General features: G+C 45.0%; 1 protein-coding gene across 4 annotated transcripts in view; it reads left to right on the plus strand.

The window, feature by feature from the left end:
- ASPHD2 (aspartate beta-hydroxylase domain containing 2) overlaps window positions 1-20108 on the plus strand; it is a 298911-nt gene that overhangs the window by 87390 nt on the left and 191413 nt on the right. The window contains exon 1 of one of the 4 annotated variants that reach the window (XM_085633510.1): window positions 1950-1981. The exons of the other annotated variants lie outside the window; for them this stretch is intronic. The gene's annotated coding sequence lies outside the window, so the exon portion shown is untranslated. Of the gene's footprint in view, window positions 1-1949; window positions 1982-20108 lie in introns of those variants that run through there. 4 annotated transcript variants of the gene reach the window in all.

Here is a 20108-nt window from a genome sequence, read left to right on the forward strand (position 1 = left end):
TGCAGTATTCATTATCATTAGTCATCAAGCCCTAATCAACACTCATTGAACTCATATGGTGTTTAATGAGACCATACTATGCTGGAGATGATCTTAAATATCCAGTTAAAACCAACTCGTCCATGTGGACACTGTGCGACCGCAGGGACTACAGTAACTTGCAGCTTTCCTTAATAATCAATCTCCTCCATCTTGATCTTCAACATGTACGTGGAGCCCTTTGAATACACCCTTACCAAACTCAGAATGGGTATTCACCATTACATCAAATTTACACAACTGGTCTAAAGCCTCTGCAAAAAAAGGAGTCTATATTTTAAAAGGCAGCCACGCCTTCATCCAAACGCGATTGTTAGGTGCCTACATTAAGCTGACCCAGGCTGAGACTAAATTGTTTATCGGTTCTAAACAAAGCAATATAAATATTAATGGAACGTTTATCGGCTTCTTGATGCTGACTGAAAAAAAGCCTTGGTCCTGAAGTTAACACAAACACACTTGTTTGAATAGTCAGGTCTTTACAGATCTGTTACAGAAGAGGAACGTAGTCTCAGCACGAAGTGAAACAAAGAGGGAATTCCATAGTAAGGGGCACACTAAGAAAACTCTTTTTGCTTTGACAAATTTAGATAAAGTAAGAAGTATGCCGAAGAAAAACATAGAGAACAAGTGGAAACATACCAAGTGATCCGCTGCGCGACAAAGAGGGGGGCTCATCCGGGAAGTTTATTCAAGGCACTCCAAAGTGTTTTGAATTTAGTTCTATATTTCAAAGGCAGTCAATGCAGATGTTTTAGCAGATAAATGACATGGGATCTCTTTTGCCCCTTAGTTCTAATCAATCTGCCTCATTTTGGACTGTCTTCAGTCTCTGCAGGGAAGAATTGGGTAGGCCCAGGTACAAAGAGTTAGCATAGTCCTACCAAGTACAACTACAGGATTAGCTTATTTGGATACAGCTGTATGGATTTACACTGCAGCTCACTGCAATTGCAAAATCATTGGATTCTTCCTTAGAAGTACCTCACCATCACTCTTTGCATTACTGAAAAATTTCAAGACTACCTCCTTCCACTGCTCTGTTATAAATAGAATACAACTCAGTCCCTGTGACTCAGACACCAGCACCTTTGTCCAAAACTGGTCCTCTCCAGTCTGGATTGCGCCTGTACTCTGCTTGCCTGTGATACATTTTTGACACTGCCTGACTCATCAAGCGACTAAATAAGTGTGATCACATCATTCCTGCCCTCAGCGACCTGCACTTGCAGGTCATTATGGACAGAACAACATGGATTAATGGACTACATGTGTTTCAAGACATGCTGCATCACCTACAAGACAGTAACAGCAGTACACCACTCGACCTGGTAGCAAATATAACCATTACAGGAGATCAAAGCAATGTAAAAAGCAACATTAAAAGCCATAACTTTGCACAACACACACCAGAGTGGACCTATGAGAAAAAACCATAAGACAAGTCTACCTAGGCGATCCACCTAGAATGTGGAACAACAAGGTTGTGTACATCAGACTCACTTCTCAGTATTACGTTTTAGAAAGAGTTCAAAACCAGTCTCTTCGAGGAGTCCCTCCCCTGCCAAGAAAAGGTACCTTGAAGCTCAGATCTCAGCACAGAATAAAAATAGACTTTTCTTTTGCCACTCCGCTCAAACTTACTATATCATCTTGAATCATTCCCTACTCAGCACTTCATTGCTAGTTAGCTATATTACTACAACTAGTTTCCAACCATGTTATCCTCATGACACTGATGAGCCCATATCAGGGTGAAATTGGCATCTGCTTGTTGCAAATCTTCAATAGGTTTCTTGCATTCGCTGATAAAACTCACATTTTAATTGACCTTGACTTTAGAATACTATAATTTTCTCAGGTGTTGCTGTGAAGAATTGATGCAAAAATGGCAATTTGACAGTGAAAGTGCCAATTTTCTTTACACGTCTTGCTCCTTGGGGTAAGTCCTGCATGGGGCATGGTGGTGCATAGCAAATCATACAGAATATATTTTTTTAAACACCAAAATTGAATGTGGGATTATGTTAGCCATTTGTATAGCATGCATACTTCCATTAAAATGCCTTTTCTGCTCTAACAAAGTCTAGGTGCCTTGGTTTTGAGAATTCATCGCAGAACTTAGTCTGAATTGTGAAGGTGTATTATCAGAAGCTATTTATGGTTTTCCACCACTTTCAGTAATCTTAATTTCTTAATCAGTGGTATGTGAGTAAGTTCTATTGATTGGTGAGTAAGGGCGGAGCTCTTACCAGACTGATTGGGTGCCTTATTAGTTTTGTGGTTTAAATTTTGCCTACCATACTCTTTGTTTATTGAAGGTCGTGGGTGCTGTTGGGGAACCTTATTAACCACCTTCAGCTCTAACTGGACAACGCTGGGCGGGTGTCAGGACTTCGCTCTGATATGTTCTGTGTCATGAACGCGAGTGCTGCTGTGAACACCTTTTTTGCTGGATGTATGTTCAGTGAGCGGTCTAATTTGTTGGATGTTTTATGTCTGTTGCTACCAAACGGGTGAGGGGGTGTGATGGGAACAGGGCGAGCAGAGGGAACTAAAAAAAAAAGAAAAATACTTACCTGGATATGGCCGGCCTATGCCTCTCCTCCGTCCTCTTCTCTTCTCTCAGGCAGTAGGAAGCTCACAGCCTCCCAGACTCCCCTGACCAATCACACCTCTGCCTTACAGCAGCGTTATTGATCTGAGCGACGTGGTTCAGCACTCGGACTGGCGTTGGGAGGCTGTGCATGTTCTCTACCCAAGCTGTAATGCACCCTGGATGCAGAACATACAAAGTGCGCATGACTAAAATGTCACGCACACGTAGGAAGTACCTACCACTTCTCCCCCCAACTCTAAACAGTCCAGCTCCGCCCCACCATACAACTAAGCCAGTACGGTTAAATAAAATGATAATAATGCTGAGTTCTTATCATTTTATTTTTCCGTTCTGAATTGCTCCGTGGGGCAACACTCCTCCACCTTAGCGGAGGAGCCGCCACTGTTAATTTGTAGTGGTTAGTCCTGTTGTGAACATGGTGTTATCCAACTATATGTCATTGGTGTTCTGTTTTGGATGCACATGGGTGCATGACTTCTGGTAATCCCCCTCACAGGGCCAAACACAGAAGGCACAATCTCAAGATGTATTTTTTTTTGTGAATGGAATCTGTAAGACCCATTAATGTCAGATATTGATTTATAAACAGATGACTATTTGTAACACCAATATTGATATCAGGATTTGGAAACAGATTTCATTTTATTGACTCAGCCATCCCCCCCACCACAAAACATTATTTGCTTTGAAAGTTTAAATTCAAGGTCAGCGATCAATCTGTGTGGTATCAGCAAACTTAATCTAGGCTTCACAGTAATTCATGGTCCCATATTGTATATCTTTTATGACTTATGACTTAAAGCTTTGCTAGTTACCTCCATGCAGTTCTTTACTCACTAGAAGACTACGGGCATATGGTTTATGGCACCATGATCTGCTGCACATCCCAGCTACGATTTATACATGACATATCTAATGGAGACATCTAGCCGCAGATTCCTTAATTTAGAATATCCCCAGGCTGGATCTGGAAATTTTTTTGCATCACGGCGCCACACAACCCCGCCCTGACGGGGTCCACGTACGTGACGTCAGCGAGGTCATATAAGTCCCACCCGGCGCACTAACGTCAGTTTCCTTCTTTTCCGCGTGCAACGCGGATCCAGAGTGAGCGGTTCCTCTGGCCTGTTTTCAGGCCCTTTTTCGACGCTTCGCGTCTGGAACAGTGTGCAATGCCTTCGGGATTTAAATCTTGTACTTACTGTTTGCGGCAAATGTCCGCGACAGACCCACATCTTAGCTGAATGTTGTGTCTGGGCGAGCACCACGACTCCACGGACTGCGACGCCACCCAACACCTCAAGCCAAAGTCCCAGTGGGAGCACCGGCTTAAGCTTCATTCGGCACGGCTGTCCCGGTCGTAGTTGTCTCATCCCCCGGCCTCTTCAACGCAGTTCCGTCGTTGATCGCCCTCTGGGGCCCGGGGCCGTCGTTCACCACTTCTTAGTAAGTCCTCGACCTCACTTTCATCTGTATAAATATTCCGGACGTGCGCCCTAACAGTCGTCCCCCCTCTGTCCGCCCTATCTGGGTGCGGGGGCGACTCGGGCCCGGGTGGAGGCCTATGCCACGGCTCTGCAGGGCCTCCGCTACCTGTGGGGTCCCAGACGGACTTGCCGGTGGGTTCGCCCCCGGCGTCAAGTGAGCCCTTGCCTTCCAGGGATGTCGGAGATGTGATATTGTCAGGGTGCGGCCCGACTGGGTCCCCCTCCACGATCCATATGGCGTCGTCAGGGTGCGGCCCGGCTGGGTACCCCTCTATAACCCATTGAACCCCTGCCGCGCCGCATAGTCCCGTAGTGCTCCCTGTGGCGTCGCAGGTGGTTGCTGGTGCTCAAAGCCTCGCTTTTTGCACGCATCGACCTTCTGGGCAGGCGGCCGCATATCCAGAGCCGGGGCCGTAGAGGCTCTGCCTCTGCTTTTTTCTTTGGAGTCGGAGACTGTTGTGGTTGAGGCTGAGTCGGCGCCGGTGTGGCGCCGGAGACTTGCCTCCCCGGCTCCGGCACCTTCTCCTTCTTCGGAAGGAGAGCTTGTCGCCTCCCCGGCTCTGCCTCCGCTTCTTCCTTCGGAGTCGGAGGCGGTTGTGGTGGAGGATGAGTCTGTGCCGGTGCAGCGCCAGAGGCTTGCATCCCCGGCGCCTTCTCCTTCTCCTTCTTCGGAAGGGGAGCTTCTCGTAGATTCGGCGCCGGATGGGACCGACTCAACGCCTGATGGAGTCGAGTCGGCACCGGACGAAGCTCGATCGGCGCCGACTGAAGTCGTTTTGCCGCCGCATCAATGCCGGGTTGTTGCCTCTTCTCCGGAAGCGTCCAGAGAGAGTTTGGCGTCCGCCTCACACCCGGCGACGCTGGATGTATTCTTGCCTGTGCCTCCATTAGAATATGTGGATCCATCAGGATCCCCGCCTCCTCAAGAGCACCCGCACCCGGCAGGCTCCTCACCTCCTCAAGAGCCTCATCAGGACCCCCATTCATCAATGGGGCTCCCCTCAGTTGGGCATTGGTCGCACCCTCACTGTCTTGGGAGGGTTAGCTTACTATCCCCTCCTCGGAGGGCTACCGAGGCTGGTGCAGCTTTTCTCAGAGTGGTCTCCTTGGCCACTAGAATTTTGAACATGCAACCCCCTTCGGCGCCCTTGTCTGTGGACCCTTTACTTGATGTCCTTCACCGTGGGGCAGGGAATGTGGAGCTGCTTCTGCCCTTTGAAGCTTCTCTTTATGATGCTCTTTTGGGTACCTGGGTTCGGCCAGCATCCGGTGGCTCGTTCGGTCTTGCACCGCCGCCGTCCTGCTTCACATGATCCGGTCTGCTTATTTGTGCATCCAGACGTGCAGGGATTTGTTTTGCAAACTGCCTTCCCTTCCTTGCCCCGGCTAATGCTTCCTCCCTCCCGGGAGTCCAGATGGCTTGAGTCATGGGGTCGGAACATCTTTGCCTCCATTAGTGCTGCACTACGGTCACTAAATACAGTGTGTGTCCTGGCTCGGGCTACCTCTGCCCTGTGGGACTCTGCAGAGTCTTTGCTCTCCACCAGCACTGAAGGCGCTCGTGTTGACCTCCTTCATCTTTTCCGGGATGGCAGTGACCTTGCTGAGTTTACAATCCGCTCCGCCTTGGATACTGCTAATTCCTTAGGCTGGGCTATGGCTAGTTCAATCGCCTTGCGGCGCCATGCTTGGTTACCGGATAGCGTCTTCCCAGAGAATATCTGGGAGAGACTTGTTGATTTACCCTTTGATCGGGTTTTATTGTTTGATGCTCACATCGACTCGGCTGTTCAGCGCCTCCTTGCAGTCCTTCGCCCTCCCCCCCTTAGGTCTGTGTTCCTCAGGCGTTTGTTCTGGGGTGGTACCTTTTAATTTAGCATCCTTTTGATGTGTTATGTGTTTTAGGCTGGTAGTAAGCCTCAGGTCTTCCTTTCCCATGGTCGGGGGTGATTACCCTTTCATTTAGCATCCTTTGGATGCTACTGTGGCAGTGTTCCACAGATTGTTCCTCTGACTGTGCCTTGTCCTAACAGGTGCTCCTCGTTGTTGGGGTGTGCATACTCCATGTGGGGTACTTGTTTGCTATTAAATAGCTCTATTTATGTCAACTGGGCCTAAGAGATCCCTTGGCCTCTATGCGTCCTCTGTTGCTCTTATCTGCCGTTGTACGGTGCTCAATGTTATCTGTCGTTGTACGGTGCTCAATGTTGTGCATTGGCGTCATCTTTTATACGTCATGGGTCATCTTGCTTATTTGCTTCATTCTCCTCCTTGAAAGGTTTTTCGGGGTGTTCATCACGCTTTAAGGGCAGCTTCCGTCTGCCATTACTGCACCAGGTGTGTTCCTCTACAACCATGTTGCATAGTCGTGGCTGGTTTACCCGTTTTTGCTATATATATGTATTTATGTATATATACAAGTTCCAAGGGTACTCTTCTTCCTAACTCTTCACCTCTCTTCGAGGCTGCAAGGTCTGGTCCGAAGTCTCCATGTTTCAGGGAGCTTTTCAGTACTGCATGCAGAATTGCCAATAAGGCCATTTTTGCGTTCCACTTACTGGGGTGGTTCCCCGGTTTTAAACTGCTCCCTTCTTCGTGTTCAGTTACTAAATCATTATCTCTTCTGGAAAAGGGTTACTTTCCTTTCAGTCGGAGGGTGTGGTCTGCAATTCTGCGATTCTCCCTCCGTTTCTTCGCCTTAGTACCTTGGTGCCTCTGCTGCACCTTCCTTCGGATGTGCCTCCTTCTTTAAGTTCACCCTATATTATATCAGCTGGGCATGCGGAAAGGCTCTTCTGATGTCAAAAGTTCTAGGTCTACACCCTGCATATCTGTATTTCGTGTGTTGGTTCTCACCTTGGTCTTCCAGCTGCCTGGTCGAGCGGCCTCATGTTTATTTTAGCTACGCCACCTTATGGTCTCTGTGGCTGTTTTATGCTTCTTTTAGCTACGCCACCTTATGGTCTCTGTGGCTGTTTGCTCTGTGCATGTTTCTGTGGTGGCCTGCATCAGCGTGCTTAAGATTGTTACTGTTCGCCCCTGTTCCCCCTTTTGGGACTGGGTGTGCACCTGGCGTGTTTCTTGTCTCTGCCTGCAATTCTAAAAACATTGCTGATTTCTACTCTTGACCTTTGGTTCTTGGCTGTAGCCTCTCCGGCCTTCCTTCCGTGGGCTAGCCTGGTAGGCTGTGGTTGCATCTCTTCATGTTTCTTCTCAACCTTTGGTTGGTGTTCACATAGTGCGCCATTAAGCTGAGAGTGGTCCTTCTTCCTCTCTCTTTCTTTTGTTCTGGTATATGGCTGGTGCCGCTTCTACCTCTCATGCTTATACAGGTATGGTGTAGCGCCCTTCTGACAGTTTTGGGATGTCTTGCATCCCGTTATCTTTTGCTCTTCCGAGCTATTTGGGTTGCTGTCTGGCTGTTCCGCCCCAGCTTTCCCCATTGTCCGTTACTCTGTTGCCAGCTCAAGTGCTTGGCGCTTTCTGTTGTTCTGTCGCAGACCCACCTCCCCCAGTGGTATCTATTCTAAGTTAAGGAATCTGCGTCTAGATGTCTCTATCAGATGTACGAGTTACTTACCTTTGGTAATGATGTATCTGGTAGAGATGTTATCTAGCCGCAGATTCCTTAACGCCCACCCAGCCTCCCCGTTCTGTGAGGAACTTGCCATGTGGGGTTCTCTGCTGGCCTCTTTCAGTTGCCATTGGTTTTTCTCTCACGGGTGCTCACATTGTTGCATCCCTTTGAGTATTGCCATAATACAATTGACTCCCTCTCAGGGGGTTCTTACCTGTGAAATGATGCCTTTTGATTAACCTTCACCAGGAGATTCATCATCATTTTCTTTTCTTCTCCTACTGCCTTCCCTCCCTCCTGCCTTCTCTATTGGCTCAGGGTTCTGGTCTCCTCTACAGTCGTCTTCTTTGGGGATCTGTTGACCTCTGTTTCAGACCTCCATTACTATAGGGGCAGTGTCACTCTTTTCATACCTTCCTGCGGTGGACTGTTGTTCTCTCTGTGCACCGTTCTTGCTACACGACACACTTCTACATGGTAATGACAGTCTATTTCTGTCTGTTGTTCTACATGGTAATGATAGTCTATTTCTGTCTGTTGAGATACTCTTCCCTTGTTGCACTTGGGAAGGGTCTTCGCTTAGCTTGTGGGGTTCTTTCTCACAGCTTTTTCACTTGTATGTAGGCAGTGTCTAATTCTGTCTTTTACGATGGTGTCTTGCATCATCCCCCTTCTTTATTCACAGATTTTTCATCCCTCGCACACTGTTCCCATACTTTCACAGTTTGTTGTTGGCTGCTCTGCGTTGTACCGCGGAAAAGTTTCTCCAAAGAAAACTGACGTCAGCGCGTCGGGAGGGACTTGTATGACCTCGCTGACGTCAGGGTGGGGTCGTGTGGCGCTGTCCCCCGGCACGCAGAGGTGCTGCTGCAAAAACAAATCCGGATCCAGCCTGACGCCTGGGGATATTATAAGTTAAGGAATCTGCGGCTAGACAACGTCTCTACCAGATATATATATGTGTGTATATATATATTCACTTAAAAAACCATAGGTTTCACACATGTTATAGTTAGCTGGACATTTCACTCGTGAAAAACCATTGAAATTCCCCCGTTATAGTTAGTGCAGGCAACTATAACTCACGCGACCGCAATCCTCTGCTGATGACGTCAGATATTACATCACTGTATTAAGACACTTATTTACCCATGTCTTCTTCCATTAATTTTTAGCTATACATATATTACAAATATTTTTTTTTCAGAAAGACACATATGTCATCAGTGATGTAATATCTGACGTCATCAGCAGAGGATTGCGGTCGCGTGAGTTATAGTTGCCTGCACTAACTATAACGGGGGAATTTCAATGGTTTTTCACGCGTGAAATGTCCAGCTAACTATAACATGTGTGAAACCTATGGTTTTTTCAGTGAATTTGTACGGTTTTTTAAATGCTAAGTTATGTATTTTATTTTATTTTTTTAAGGTTTTTCACCGTGCGCGTACCGTACGCGCACGGTGCGCTTCGCGCACCGCGCGCCCACGTTACGCAGTTCGCAGAATTTTTCCGTTTCGACCGTACACGCACGCTACGCGTACTCCACGATTTTTCGCAAAAAAATTAAAGGAAATTTTGGCCCTTGGGGGTCCTTCTGGGACCCCCTGACAAAGGCTAGGGGTCAGGAACTGTCCACCCTGCCCCCTTTTCGCGTTCTCCACCTTTGTTTTTCACCCCCTCAGACTGCGAGAGACAAAATGGCGGCCGACACTTCCTGGTTTCGACCGATTCGAATGTTTACTAAGATCTAACAACCAATCAGAATCGCGCTCGCGCACGGCAGCGTGCGCGTACGGTAAGTTTTACCGTACGCGCACGGAGCGCGCCTATAGATATATATATGCTTTTAGATGCTATTTTCTCAGGAAATACTGAACAGATTTACACCAGACCTGCAAAAGGCACATCCCTGACCTGAGGACCACCTCTCTGCCAAATTTCAAGTAATTCTGTTCAGCCGTTCGGGCTGTAGCTTGGACTAAAGGTCCTATGGAAAAATGCATGGGGAAAACGCGTTTTGGGACCCCCCCTTTTTCTCAGCCCCCGCTTGACGAATCCCCCCGAGACTTTCAGGGAAGGAGCGGAGCGGAGCGTCCCACCTATTTTGAAAACTTAGCGAGGATTCGTCAATCGGTGCCAAAGTTATTCCAAATAGAATGTTGCGGATTTCCTATGGAAACACGATCCTAACTATAACTATCTACTGGCGACCGCCAGTAGATACTATATGTGTGTATATATATATTATATAAAGTTATATATGTTTTCAGCAGAAAGCATGGGGCAGTGCATCAGTCCATTTGAAACATTGGCTAATTACACCATGAGTGACAGCATTCAGCTCTGTCACAAGAAGCAAATTCACTCATAAAGTTGTTTCCTTCATTGCCAAGGACTAAAATAGCAACGTGTGCTTTTTGAGATCCAGAAAGATATTTGCTTTTAACCAATGTTTCTTTTTATATAGGTGGGTGGCAGATCCCCCAACAATAACGTTTTACAGAAATCATAATCAAACAAGTATTGATAAAGCCAAATGTCTGGCAACCAGTGCCAGACCTCTTGACTTTGCCAATGCTTGTTATAATTTTGTATGCTACTCTGTTACATAAATGTTCAGACAGCAAGGGTTCGCTGTGGTATCCAAGGAAACTTTTCACGGTTGAATAAACAATTTGTAGCGCTACTCAACAGCACTGTAGCACACACTGCATGCAACATTACTTAGGGGGAAAAGACCTACCGTCAAATATAAAAATATTTAATTTAAACAGAGTGAGATGTACAGCGCTCTTGTTTCCCACAGCCCAGTATTTTGAATTCATCTGGGCTCCTTCAAGAAATTGATTTTCCGCTGGTGTCTTGGTTCAGCGCGGCGCTGAGCATTACTCACCAGTTGTGGAGTTGTCCGGGCTCCTCCACGCGATTGATTTTTTCCCTGTTTGCACAGTGGGCGGTGTATTTTCCTTTGCATGAAGAAGCAGCATGACACAAAATGCAAAGCTACAGCGAGAGGGCGTTTTATACATTTCTGCCTGGAAAGCAAACAGGCGCACTTATTGTCTTAAGATGCAAACGTGTTGTATTTGGCTGCTACCCTGTAATGCACCAGGGACAAGTTTGTCAGACCATCCAAATGTCCATTTAAGAGGCCTGGAATATTTTTTAAAGGTATGCGGACGGGCGGGAAATCCTGGTGTCAGCAGTCGTCTCATTAGTGGCTGCTGCGGCCGTCACTGTTATGACTCCACTACAATATTTCTTTTACAGAAGAATCAGCTGAATAGAATTCGCAATATCAAGTCTGTGTTAGGCAGAAATGCTTGAAGGTTGCCCAGCAACAGAACAAGCAGGTGACGACTTCACAGGAAAGGTATCATCATGTTATCTTTTCTAGCCGGATGTGAATGTTCCAGGGAATTTATAGCACAGCGGGTGGAAATCGCAATCATCAAATGCTGTCCGTGTCAAGGCATCAGCAGTGCCTGTTCTACTTTCCTTTACCAAATAGTTTGACTGCTGAAGATGGTGCGATTGTAACACATTAAGGATTACTATGTATACATGTACAACCTACAAAAAAATCATAGTACAGGCTTCAAAAGGGGAGGTCTATTATGGGCATTAAATGGCTCACGGCGCAAACTCCAGAATTCTACTGTCATTTTATGTTTGTTTATCCAATGTAACCTCTGTGTGGCACAGGACTCGAGTTGATTCACAACCTCGTGGCCTAAGTAGGCCAAAATTGGTCTGGGGTTGCTAGTCTGTGCGTCTTGACGGGACCTGGCCTTACGTTTGGGCTGGACTGTCCCAATTGGAGCAGGACCAAGACTGATTAGAATGTGGCTCATATCCGTCTAGAGTGGTATAATGAACGACTAGCATTACAGACCCAATATGTCTTGCCTATGCAAGGGCTATAGACTTTGCAAATGTGTTTTAGCCACATTGTACACCAGTGTGGCTGCTGTTCAGCATGGCTAAAAGGCTTAGAGGCGAGTGGTGTGGAGTGTCGTAGAGTGGAATGGCGAATAGTTGAGTAGTGCCATAGAGTAGAGTGGCATAGAGTGGCATGTATCGAAGTATCATGGAGCAGAGTAGCGTAGAGTGGCATACAGTGGACTGACGTAGAGTAGAGTGGAAAGATATAGAATGCATTCACATAGAGTGTAGCGGAGTATGCTGGCTTAGAGTGTAGTGGCATAGAATTCAGCAGTGTACAATGCAGCGTCATAGAATGCAGTGCTAAAGATTAGATTGTTGTATAGTAGACTGGAGAGTTGCAGAGTGGTATGGTGTAGAGTGGTGGGGTGCAGAGTGAAATGCTGCAGATCAGAGTGGCATAGTGCAGTGGTGTACAGTGGTGCAGAGTAGAGTATAGTGGCATACAATGCAGCGTTGTAGAATGCAGTGGCGTAGATTGGAGTGTGGTAGCACAGAGTGTAGTAGAACAAATTACAGTAGAGTATCAGATTAGAGTGGCATAGAATGCAGCGGCATAGAGTGGTGCAGATTAGAGTGGCATTGGGGGCACTGGCATAGATAGAGTGGTGTAGAGTAGATTATAGTGGCACAGAGCAGGGTGCAGTGGCGTAGAGTGCAGTGTTCCAGAATATAGTGGTGTAGAGTGATGTAGAGTAGACTGCAGTGGTGCAGAGTAGAGTGCTGTGGCTTAGAGTAGAATGACGCATAATGGTGCGGAGTGCAGTGGCATAGAGTAGATTGTTTTATAGTAGAGGGAAGTGGAGTAGTGCAGGGTAGAGTGAAATGACAGAGTGGAGTGGTGCAGGGTGGAGTGCAGTGCAGTGGCATAGAGCAATTGCATAAAGTGATGTAGAGTGCAATGATGCAGAGTAGATTTGAGTGGTGTACAGTGGATTGGCATAGAGTGCAGGGCGTGGATTGGTACAGAGTAGAGTGCATTGGCATACAGAGCAGGGTGTAGAGTGCAGTGTTGCAGAGTGGAGTTGTGCAGTGTAGAGGGGAGTGGCCTAGACTGCAGTGGTGTAGAGTAGAGTGTATTAGCTTAGAGTAGAGTAGTGCAGAGCAGAGAGGCGTAGAGTGGAATGGTGCAGAGTAGAGTGCAGTGGCATGGAGTGGTGCAGAGTAGAGTATAGTGGAGTGGAGTGGCGTTGAGTGAAGTTTGCATGGTGTGGTAGCACACTGCCATTACGCATTTTGAATTGAAATTTCTATTACATTTGCACTTATAGTTTTACTAATAAAACTATACATTTCACCAACGATAATGTGTGAAAATGGCATCACCTAGTATATTTATTTGTTTTGATCATAATAAAGTATTTGTTTCCAACAGGCTTCAGAATTAACTGAAAATTGGCTTCATTTGTTCTTTGCTAAATCCGATATATTCTGAAATACTTGCACAGTTCATTGGAATGTTGTTGTGTGCTAGAAAAAAAGTTTCCTGTACCCCCAGAATTCAGCAAGATTGCCACAAATTATTTCACTTCGAAGTCAAAGAAGGAAAAGTAAAAACCAAGCTTCCTCAGAAGACAGAGCCTGACAGTTGAACTCTTTTATTGAATGCACAGCAAATGTGAAATGATAAGAACAACATTTACATGCGGAAGAATACAATGAGAGGCTTGTGAAAAGGCTTTGATCCTTGGGAGGGGTGACCTGAACCTGGATAGCCTAAAACAAATAAAGTCGGCGAATAGAAAGCTGCAAAGCCAATAGTAATCAATCGGTGGAATGCAGTCCCAGGGAAGCTTTCCGAATATCCCCCAAGATGTCTTTAGCAAACTACACAGCTGCGCAGTCTGGAAGTCTTCGACCTAAAAGCGGATGGTCGTTTACCAGAGGCGAAGATTAATTCATGCATTTCTTCCATCACTTTGCAGTTTGTTGTAGAAAACGCCCTAGTGTTACAAAATAGCAAAAACTTGATCAGAAACCATAAAATCACTGGATGATTCCAATTTTTTGCATTTTGGGCCACTGAATGTCCAGAGGTTCAAGTTCAAATACACTTTATTCGGATAGCATCGTATCCATAAAGCACAAAACACAACAGCAAACAGATAAAAACGTGCAGGTTAAAAAGTCGTAATAAATCATACACCCATAACGGCATACAATGTACAATAACATTACGATTCATCCATAAAAGACATAAACCCTAAGGATTGGACATCGTTTGTCATGCTCGAGCAGCAATTCTCAAAGTGCCAGTGCGAAATACCAACTCTTCATCGTCTAGGCTAAGCAATTTTAAATAGGCATGTTCCAGACTGATGGGTGTATGTTTTTTAAAATAGGGAGTTGAGAACCACTTAATATATTTTAAATATTATTTGCAGAAGAACAGAAAGTGCTGGATAGATTGTCCGCTCTGACCATCGCACGGGCATGGAATTTGCTCGAGGTCATGGTGGTAACCAAGAGGGAAACATAATGCAAATTTGACGGTACCAGCCCTTAAGCGAAATAGAAGGTTCCTCTCCCAATGGCTCATTGGCAGTCTGATATAATTAGCCAACTGGTGTGTACAATCCGCAATGACCATGTAGCTATGAACAAGAGGTTTATTGTATTGCTTCTCATATCTTTCTGTTCTATGTAATGAGTAGAGCGCGCTCCTAAGCTCACTTTTATTTGCGTTCATCGCTGTACTAGGGTCTGTGTAAAAGATTTCCTTATTGACACTACAAAGGCTCTGGTGCATCCCTGACAGCTATGGTATGTCTTTACCTTTTGCACATGCCATGCAGTCACTAATGATCTCTCTTCTCAGGGATGCTGCTGGGTTTTTCCAGACTGATAACCAGAAGAGGGCAGGACGCGCTCTAATAAAATCTTCAATAAAATGTGAATTGAGTTCATTATGGCAAATATATTGAGGTGTAGAGATTGGGACGCCTAGTAATTTCCTACAAAATCTATTTTCTTCCTGTTGGATGCAGGTACTGTTGGCAAAACTCCAAATCTCAGCGCCGTATGTGGCTGTCGGCACACATTGAGACTTAAAATGTTTTTAAATAGCTTAAATATCACCTGTTCTCTTTGGGCTTGGAAGGCTAAGAATCGAGTTGGTGTCCTTTGAGAACTTGCTCCTGGCGTGAGCCATATGCTAACTCCAAGAACGTTCGCAGCAAAGACCACCCTAAGATAAGGAAAATAACTAGTACTCATCAGCTTCTGATTATTCACAAGTATAGTATTAAGTTGACGCTTCCTTGGGCCGCACAACATTACAAAAGACTTTTTTAAATTAGTGCGTAAACCCAGGCTGTCCATACGACTGACAAAACCATGTACTAACCTGCAAAGGGAGTTCGGGGTGCGGCCCATAAGCACCGCATCGTCTGCATAGAGGAGTACGGGGAGAGGCCTCCCATTGATTTTTGGAACATCTTGATTTCAGGATTTTAAGGATTTGTTCAGTCCATTGATGTAGATGATAAAAAGGAGGGGGGCCAAGACGCAACCCTGTCTGACCCCTCTACCTACTTCAATGGCTTCCGAAACCTCACCCCCGCACCCAATTCTCACCCGCACTTTAAGATGTGTAGGTGTGCCAGAAAATACACCAGGGGCTTGTCCAATCCATAGGCCAGCAGGATAGACCAAAGCTTTGATCTATTAACAAGGTTAAAAGCCAAGGTCAAATCCATGAAGGCCAAATAGACCGGGGATGCTCGTGCAATGGTGTATTTCCCCATGATTACGTTGAGGTTAAAGCATTGTTCGATAGTGCCCACCTTACTACGGAAGCCTAGTTGACAGGGATCTAATATTTCATTTTCCTCAGACCACTCTAAAATCTTTTTAAAAATCGGAACGATAATACTTGTGGATCAGGAGCTGGGTAATGGGGCGTACGCTAAGTTGTTAAAAACATTTAGGAGTAAAGGGGCCCAAAAGTCCAGCTTGTATTTGATAAGGTCGATGGGTAGACCATCTGGTCCTGGAGCTTTAGCACCCAAACTCTGGTCAGTCGCTTCTTCCACCTCAGGTAGGGTCATCTGTATCCTTGTTAATGGCCCCAGCACAAGGTGGTCAGCCTCCTGTGTGGGTGCAGCATAAATTTCTGTAAAGTGCTTTTCCCAGGACTCACTCGCAATGGTGCAGCTTATCGGAGTGAGGAGCTGACCCATGGACCGCAGGTCCCTCACGGCTGCCCAAAATGTGTCCCCCTTTTTAGTATTTGCCGCTACCTCTAGATCCTCCCACCGATTCTTTAGAATCTCCCTTTTCCGATTAAAAATCGCGGTTTTATACCTCCGCCTGGCCAATTTTACTTCAAGGGGGCATCTAAGGTCAGATAATAAAGCTCTCCGCGGTTGTTTGTTGGCCTCCGAGCACTCGTGATCGAACCATCTCGGATCACGCTTCATTTGGAATATTGGTTTTGACAGAAGCGTTTTTACTGCTGTACACAGTTTGTCAACTTCAGGAAGCTGGTCTTGAGTTGCTAAACACAAATTTATAAGAAGCATGTTTCCCTTAACCATCTTCTTGAAAAGGTCATTGTTATCTACACACCTCCATATTAGCCTCAAATTGTCAGTGGAGGGTGTTAAATTCCTAGCCCCGCCTTCTTATTCCTTTGCCAGCTCAATTTATTGACTTGGAGCACTTTAATATATTTCTGGTGCTTATCTAGAAATAGCATCACTACTAGTCCACTTCATAGTCTTATAAATGAGTAAGGGCTCTTTTAGCAAGAAGAAGAGCGAGGTCCAAGAACCCTGAAACTGCTTTATGCATGCAAGGACGTCAAAAAATCCCCAGCGCACAATGTTCCCAAGTGGGTAAGAGAGGCAGACCAATACAGTTGGCCAACATACGAAAACTGTGAGGCCAATGCTCTTGTCAATGATGAACTATCCCATAGCATGTGATAGAAGTTCGTCGGTGTCCAGTGACAACGCACACAGGAGGCTGAGGACTTTGGTAACATTTTATGTATTTGGGCTGGGGAAAGATAGACTCAGTGTAGAATACACAATTGAATGAATTGAAAATAGGCCTTATGAGAAATTGTGTTCACAATTATTCAGATAAGGTATTCAAATGCTCTTACACATTATTTTTCATGCAGAACGCTTTGGAATTCTGTCTCCCATGTTTCCCACAGTCATAGAGAGATATGCAGACAGGAACTTTGTGATTGATAAAGCAGCTCACACAGTGTCTTCTAATATCATAAAAAAGAAACAGTGTCTGCCAGATCCCCTGTTGGGAATACACAAGATTGCCCAGCTCATCGTGAAGAGCAGGAGTGGGGCTTCTTTGCTGCTGCTACCACAAGGATCCAGATCAGGAGGCTGCCCAAAGTATTTGCCTTGGAGTGTGTTCTGGCATTGTAAGCTGACCAATCCAGAAATCAGACACTCAAGACTGCCTCTTCTTTGTGAAGTTTCTCAAGTCTACCTTCGAAGTAGGGTCCATCCCTAGCCTTCGTTTGGAGGCCATGTAAGAGTGCTTCACCTGAAGAAACCATTACTCTAAGGATCAGCGTTCACCCACTCTTACCTGGAACAGTGGCCACGAACTACCACATTTGACACCTCCCATTCCAGAGCTTTTGAGGATGCAGTATCCTCATTCTGTGCAAAGTATTCTCACAATCTGGTAGCAAGAATTTCCTGAAGGAGCTTATCCTCCAGCAACAGGACTGAAAGTTGCCAGATCGGAACAGCTGGCCTAAAGCTTCACCCATTCCAGATCTAGAGCAACTGGCTATGGTCCGAGATGTCCCGTCCCAAATATTCCAACTGTGTTATGCAGGGGCATTAAGCTGATGAGCATACCACCCTATCCATCCTTTCATAGGGTCCAGAAATCGTTCTAGAAGTGCATATAACTACCAACATGACAAGATGCATAGAAAACATCCCACTTCATATGTGCAGAATTCCCAAGTTACAAGTTGTATAGAGAAATAGGTGCTAATTGATGACAAGGTGCCAGGTGGGATTAGATGACATTTCATATACCAAGAACCATCTTTACCCATACTGGTCTCTTTTTTAGGTCAGGCAAGGAAACGTACGTCTATATCTCACTCTGCTGTCAATAAACATTATGCATTTCTAAGTCCTGTTTTGAAACAGGGAGTCTGTTAAAATCAGAGCCAAAAACCCATTGGTTCAGGTTATCCCATTGTCATTTTCATGATTTAATAAAAAGAACTTGACTCTTCTCTTTCCTTTTCAATGTTTGCCAGTATAACATGCTTTGGCCGAGGTTTAGATTCCTTTTTGACAAGTACATTTTTAAAAGAAATGTGCTTTAAGTATCTAAAATTGACTTCGAAACCGCAAATTGGATACCAGACTCAGCCTTTTATATTTAGAAATAGTCAAATATGGATATTTCACACACTGAATTCTAGTCTCCGATGTTTACATTTAAAAACAGGAAAAGGCTAGTGACATCATAATAGAGGTAGCATTGTGAGTTGTAGACTTTTGGCTCTGGTATTGCTAATTAAGAAATATAGGCCAGTTGTTAAAGTTTGCAAACCCGAGTACAAGGTACACACCCCAAGAAGGTAGGAACCTCCATTTTATCTTCCATCAACATCAACCACCCAGCGGCAACTGTCAACTAGAATTGTCTTTTTCAGGGAACTTATACAACACTCTAACCCAAACCACCCCCTTCTTTCATAAAGTGCTGAAAGAGATAATCACAGTTTACATAAACAAATGAAACAAAATATTATTTGCCTCAAAATATATTAGAGCATCAAGGCATAAATGACCCTATGCAACACTGGGTGCAAAAGAAGGTTGTTATCTGAGTTACATTAAATAAAACCTACAGTAGAACCAAACATTCACAAACCCTACTACATAGTATAATCTTTAAAACTTGGGGTGCTCATTTTCATTCAACACGAAAATCTCTTTCCTAAGTCAAAATTCTCCTCATTCTTGATATACACACCCATCTTCAAACTTACCTACTCAGATTTTAACACAAGTACAATTGATGCAAAGCACTTATTCCACACTGTTCCATTCTCCAGCACAACCACATGATCTTTTATTTCCATTGCCCAATAGGTGCCGAAAAACATAAAAATCATTTACAGATGAGACCTGGTTCCTTACCCAGTCCCCAACCCAAAGCGTCAAAATCTTGTGTTAGTCATCCACAGTACTATATTTCTTTTGTACAGCAGACCCCGCATCCATCCCTTTAACAAGTTGTTATGTATCAGGAGTTCTCACGCACATCCGCTCTTAATTTTTTTGGGACCCAGCAACACTCCCTCTAAATAGGGTAAAAGGAGATACCCCATACTAATGTGAGGGGTTTTTACTATGGCCCACAACAGGTTGCTGACCACAGATCTCGGGTTTAAACTATTAATTAGTGCTAGTTGTAACTGATCTTACATGAGACAGTTCACCCTTTCAACTAAACCATTAATGCAGGGATGGTATAAAGAAGTTCTCAGATACTTTATGCCGGACAAATTCCAGAAACTCTTCCATCTCTTTAGACATTAACGGAATGTCATTATCTCTCTCTGATTCTTCCAGAGACCCTTCTCTTACAAATACTTATTTGGAAAAATGTATGACAACACCAGGACTTACACTTTGCACAGACTTCGGACACTCAGTCAAATAATCAATCAAAACAAGGGCAGACTTTGGTGTACTATCCAATAGTCCAAATGGCCCTGATAGGTCAAATGCTGCCTTGTGCCTTGGTGAGTTATTGGTTATAACAGGAGTGACCGCAGAAGGACACGTCCCTTGTGATTTGTCACCGAGGACACATGTACAACAATCATGAACGTAAAGTTCTATGGCTGCATTCACCCTGTGCCACCAAAAATCATCTCTCACCCTGAGTTTCATAGAACTCACTCCAATATGGCCCTCGTGAGATAAATTCAAAACTCTATTTCAAATATGCCATGAAACCACTAATTTTCCACACCTGCGAACATATCCTCCAACAACTGACAGCTCTTGAGAAGTTCTAATATACAGAATTAATGTTGAATGTTTCTGGATTGTCTTTATTGTCCGGCCAACCAATGATAATACAACCTACTAAATCTTGAATATCTTTGTCATTGGATAATTCCCTCAACCATTCCTGTTCATACAAAGCTCCTTTCAATGCACCATCAATTGAGCTTACAGCACACACCATTTCCAATTCATCCTTTATGTTTTTACACTCCTTCAGTGGCAATCTGGACAAACAGCCACAAAAGTCTTGCCCCCTCCCACATACTCCAGTTTGTAATGGAACTCCTGCAATCTATATTGCCACTTGGCAATGCGGGTAGGTGTATCCCCACCTCTTGTGCTAAACAAATCCACCAGTGGTTTATGGTTAGTTCTCAAAATGAACTCTCCGCCTCACACAAAAGTTTTAA

The sequence above is a fragment of the Triturus cristatus genome, chromosome 11, assembly GCF_964204655.1.
Source record: "Triturus cristatus chromosome 11, aTriCri1.1, whole genome shotgun sequence".
NCBI classification, from domain to species: Eukaryota; Metazoa; Chordata; class Amphibia; order Caudata; family Salamandridae; genus Triturus; species Triturus cristatus.